Source organism: Pinus tabuliformis, chromosome J (genome assembly GCF_031772625.1).
Source record: "Pinus tabuliformis cultivar Carrire ecotype Pingquan chromosome J, CPIR1, whole genome shotgun sequence".
NCBI lineage: Eukaryota > Viridiplantae > Streptophyta > Pinopsida > Pinales > Pinaceae > Pinus > Pinus tabuliformis.
Window position 1 is genome coordinate 1,221,959,718 of NC_142295.1, and position 6,000 is coordinate 1,221,965,717.

The 6,000-nt window shown below is 38.5% G+C and overlaps 1 pseudogene; it reads right to left on the minus strand.

Annotated features, from left to right (window-relative positions):
• The window catches only part of LOC149231530 (uncharacterized), a 40,614-nt pseudogene extending 36,029 nt beyond the window's left edge, over positions 1-4,585 (minus strand).
• Positions 4,586-6,000: the final 1,415 nt, after the last annotated feature.

Consider the following 6,000-nt stretch of genomic DNA (forward strand, 5'->3'; position numbering starts at 1 on the left):
GGAAAAGGTGGTGAGTTAGCCCTCGTAGAAGTTATGAAGAAGAAATTCAAGTTAGAGAAGAAGAAGCGGGGATATGCCATCTCCAACATTAACAACCTTGCAGTTAAGGTAGTGACGCAAATATTAGCAGGGAAGGTGATGTGGAAGTGCCGCACGGATGAGGTGCCCAGGCCTGTGATTGCACTAGCAACCCAATGTGCTAAAGGAGTCTAGTTTAACAGGGAGAATTATCTATGTGGCGAGTTCCTTTTGAACTGTCACGAGGCACAGGAGCAGGGCGAGACATTCCACTATGTGTGGCTCTTACTGTTGATTGTGCTGGTGGCATGGGAGCTGCCAGAAGACAGCCAATTACCTTTGGTTGGATTGGTCCTTCTATAGGTAGAAAAGTATGCTTCGTTGTGGGTGACCAAGGATGCGCAACATGTAAAAGAAAGTAAGATCTTTTGGATCTTGATGGAGGTGAGTATCCGAATGGGGATAAATCACAAGCCATGGTTTTCACCCATAGTATACGCTAGTTTGCAGAGCTTTGTAGAGTTCAAAGTGGATTTTCACCATGTCTTTATTAGGGCATGGAAGGACCCCACGAAGACATGGCATAACTTACCTTATATTGCAAGAGATGATGTTATCTTTGCAGTCCTCAAGTTTTGGCCACTGGAGTGGTGCACTGCAACAAGCTCCACAGTGAAAACGGACAAGTCTAGCGCATAACGTAAGAAGGAAGAAACAAAGCTCAAAATGGTGTAGCTGCATGAGAAGCACAGAAAAGAGGAAGTAGAGGCTAAGAACCAGGTAGCACATGATGCTGTGAAATTTGTAGAACAACAGGAGACAGGAGGAGAAAAGCGCGAAGGACAAAAGTCACCTTTGCCCAGGGCTAAGGTAGAAATAGAGGAGTCGATAGAACAAGGTGGCATGGACCTGTAGACATCATCCACCCAAATCAAGCATCAACGATTGCAAAAGAAGGCAGTGTCACGGAAGAAAACCAAGGCTTCAAAGACATCCTTGGACCCAATCACCCTCACTGAGGGGGATTTGCACGATATTTGAGAAACAGTGAGGGATGTCATCATGGAGGTCCTCCAACAATTCGAAGAACAAGAACAATTGGTATTAGCGGCTCGCCAGATATAGCTACAAGAGTTGCAAGCTCGCACTCCATAGGCTAGAACAATGTCCACCAGCCTCGCGATCGACACCTCAGCTGCCGCGGAGATGTTGCGCACAAGGGTGACCAATGTGATACTACTACCAACTGCGACACTTACTATATAAATTGAGGCCGGCAGGCCCACGGTCAGCAGCCTGAAAGGGTGGAATTGAATATGGCTGTGCTCCCTCGAGAGACACTCCACCTCTTATAGGATGGAGTCACCGCAAAACTTAGGGCCTGAGAGAGTTGTGCTTTGCAGGTGATGAGTGAGAAATGCATCAATATCGAGTAGTTGGACTTGCAATGCAATGAGGAAATGGAATAGAATAAGAAAAGCATGTAGGTAGTGGAGGAAGCCTGTTAAATGGTCCCGGAGTTGGAAATTCAAGCAGAAGAACTAGTTGAGGCATGTGTCTGCATGTTGGCCATAGGGGTGTGCGACGCTCGAACAGAGATGGCCATGATTCAGGTGGAGCTAAACCTGCAGATCGCAGAATTACAGTTGAGGGATCAACCTTCAACTCCACCAGAAGTCAGGGAACATCGTGCCACCACTATTACAACAGTAATAGTGATGGGCAACAGTGCAGTAGTAGAATACACACGACTTTTTTAACAGTCATTTGAGGTCTTGAAAACCCTATAGGAGGATCCGAATGTAGAGCACCTAGACACAGAGGCATGTGAGCTACAACAAATATATTACGAAGTCAAAGGGACCACATAGACAGTCGCCCTTACAAAGAGGATCACACGAATGCAGGAGGCAAAGGCGCTTAAGGAACAGTTGGATGTCGCTCGGCACAAAGAAGTGGTATTAAAAGCATGCCTACAACCTGGATAGATGAGGCATATATGATCATAGCTTCCATTGAAGGAAAGCTCACGATACTTCAGGCAACTCAACAGAAGATTCAAGGTGGAAGTTTAGCAATAGTCACTAAGTAGAGAGTGGAAGAAGTCTAGCAGTCGGTTGCTTAGTGCACTGACGAGGTTGCGATCATCCAAACGGAGCTGGGAGGTCTTCGTGATAAGAACTACATGCTTGCAAAGTGACTCGAGGGCGAGTCATGATGTTTATGTTGGGGGCTTATTGGGCACGGGATCTCCCTAAGGTAGTTTTGGGGCTAAAAGCCCATATTTTGGTCAATTTTTGTAATCCAAGTGTAAAGAATCCACATTTTGTGGTCCAGAAGGTGTAGGTGTTAAAGAGTCATAGGGTTTTCTGCCCTTATTTTGGAAATGTAATGTTAGCTGTAAAAGATCTACCCATGGTCTGCGGACAATGGGATTGTATAAAAAGAGCTAAGCTCTAAGTAATTAGAATAATCAAGGATAATATAATGAATAGAGTCATAGTTTTGGAGCAAGAAGTCTAAGTCTTGGGTCATAGTGTAGGTAGAGGCTCTGCAGCTGAGTACACAGAGGCCTAGGGTAGAAGTCCATAACTAAGTGCGTAGACCCCTGAAGCTAAGTGTGCAGGGCGGGTCAAATCTATAATTGTTTGGAATTATCAATAAATATAAGTATTCTACAATTTCTACGTCGTTATTTCCTATTTATGCATCTTGTTATGTTGGGTATGAATTTCACTTATAATGCGTATATGATGCACGAATGTATGTAAATGTGTTGGTTAGGTGAATGCAAGTAAGAACATTTGTTTACACGAGCTAAATAAGAGCAGTTAATAAGATAAGTAAGACACTTATCCTAGTTTGGGAGATATCGGAGTTCATTGCCCTAGCAGCATGAAAGTCCCTGAGTTACATGTTAGGGTTGTGCGAAAACCAACTGTACCCTTTCACGAAGGTACTGAAGGGTGGAACAGAGGGCCAAGAAACCTGCACGAAGGCAAGTATAACTGGAATAAACCAACATCACAACCATATCAAGGGTGCAAAAACTTGGTTCCAACATCCCCCCATACAGCTTCGGGTGAGACTTCAGTCCGTGCTCTGCGAGCTGATGCTGAAAGGGTCAGTAGTGTAGCGATTTGTTTGGCTAACTAATACTGAACCTGGCTCAGGCCTCCTCAACCCAATAGAATGAACCCATATACCTCCCATAATATACAAACTTTGACTAGAAGTTTCATAATATGGCTTGTTTCAAAAGGAACTCTTGAGTTGAGAGTACAACAAATTTGATTCTAAGCCACATGCATCCCATTAATTACAATCAATTCACTTTTAATAGAAATTATATCAACCAATATTGATCAAATATTAGATTAGGAAGAATACAATCTTGTAGAACTGGCATTCTTTACTGAGAAATTTATAAACCTTATACAATGACATCGTATGGTTTCAGATATAATACGATACAATCTATTTTTGGTTGTAATATATTTTATTAGATAGATTTTATCATTTAGTCATTATGCCCATGCATAGTAGCTTTATGTTTTTTTTATTTCAACAGTTTAGAATATGAAAGCCAATGTTTTTAAACAATGTGGTTTCTAGTATTCCAGCCTCAATTAACTTCAATATTATTTTCAAGAAAAAAATTCCATTTTTTTTCGGTACCATTAAGAAGTACAACCAATGATACAATGTATCACAATATGGATAAACAAGGGTTCAAGAGTTTGCCTCTTGTATGCATAGATATAAATAAGAGGATTTATATCAACAAAACAAAATGTTGTGAAGAATAGAATATTTGAAAGTTTGGCATGGAAACAAATTTTAGAAGACATGAACGTGGCTTGAATAATAAATTTCATGGATCTATTTTACCCAATAACTCCCCCTAGATTGTCTCAATTTCTAAAATAGACACAAAGCAAGTCCTAGACAACCCATAATCATTTCCAACATCCTTAGCTTCATTATAACTTTCCAAAAATATTTCTATAATTAGTTGATTAAACTGTGATCCTTTTTCCAACCATGTGGGACAAAACAAGGGCCCCACTAATAGAGACTAAAGTAAGTAAACAATGTTTAAACAAAAAAATAAAAATGCTATCACCATCGTTAACCTTTCTAGTGTCTATCCTATAAGAAGGATTTTTATTAGATATTTTTAAATTATACACCATAATTTTTGCATTTTCCATGACTCCCATCATGTTTAGATTATGGAAATCAGCTATAATTTTGATATCCTCAAATTGAATCAATATACACATCTTTGTTTAGATGATTTGGGAGAGAAATAGTTTTATGATGAAATTAAACTTATCTTGTCTGTTGTCAATGAGGATGCAACAATAGACAATTCCAATGAAACATGTGAAAGAATATTAATGGAAAAAATGAATCAAAATAAAATTATTAAATTCTCACCAACCTAAATAAGTTGTTCAGTCATATAATAATTTGTTTTCTCTTTAAGTTCATTAATTTTAGCTTGTCTTTCATAACACAATTTATCAAGTATCTTTTGGTCATTGTGCTCGCCTATGATCATTATAAAATAAATTTCACTATATTCAATGGGAAAAGAAACATTAAATAAATTATAACATACAATCAACTTAATGATTTTAAAATTGCTTGTTTCATAGTTTCAACCTGCAATAGTATGCTAGCCCATCAGATACTTGTAGATAAATAAGCTCCATTGATTGCCCACCAAAAAACTAGATGCACTAATAGGTAGAGAAGGAAAAATAGAACAAATATATTAATGCCATTGAATGACTAAAAGAGTTAATGGGAGAAGAAGTAACAAAAAATGTACCAAGGGGTTATGTAAGGCATATCTAGTCTAAAATCATATATGATAGATCCTAATCAAAGAGAAATTTAATGATAACTCATGCCATAGTCCTCAATAGGTAATTCATCAGTAGATTGACCCAAGCTAGCTAATCTTGAAGAATGTAGTGATCCAGGAACTCATGGCACACATTTAGATAATTTGCACCACATGACATTCACAACAGTTAGGTAAAAAACAGGTTCAGATGATCCAAATTGTCTAAATGAGGGCCTACACATGTCCCCAGTTATAAAATTTAGATCACAGACCATTTACAATAGTTAGGGGCAAATAAAACTTCGAACAAGTTTGGATGGATTCAAGTAGATTAGTATGAGCTTAGATATTAAACATTGGGAGCCCATCTCAGGCCCTTCCTAGCATATTTTTGAAGTTTGACCCACCCATGCATTGCCTAAATTCCCCCACCTTGTAGGCCTTCTCAAGAGCTTTCCAATAGACCAAACAGAAAATAGTCCCCATTAGTTTTTGTAAGTGAAAGTGATGACCTAGAGAATTTACGATTCTAATAAAAGACTAAATCTTGTATCATTTGCAATGCAGTGGTTTATGAGATTCGTCTCAATCCAATAGGGTTGAATTGTAATGACAACATACTATAGAATTTGAACATGATTTGCAAAGTCTAATAACTCGAAGCCCAAGACAAAGGTCCCACTAATTAATTGTCATGCGTCCAAATGCAAGGCAAACTAGGTTTTGATGTTATGCTTAACTATTATAAAACCAAAGTAAAATAAATAATATAATAACCACCACAAGGATTTTTTGTGAATTAACACAAGAGCTAAATCCAAGGGTGGAAAATGAAAGGGAGTCATTGGAAAGGTAATATAGTTTACTTAATGTCCAAAAAATAACCAAAATTAAATCAACGGGACTGTTCAATTCATAAGTGGCAGTACAAAGTGGGATTTCAAAGGCCACCCCTATAAAAGCAAGAATCAATCCTAGTCGGAAATATCTAAGAATGACTATTACAATGCTAAGAAGTAGAAATAAAAAGCTCTGGATTTAATTACAGGAGAAGTTTCCACTGTCTAACAGAGGGTGTTCCTCTGAAGTCAAAAGGGAACCTATCCTACCATCTTAGGCTCTAG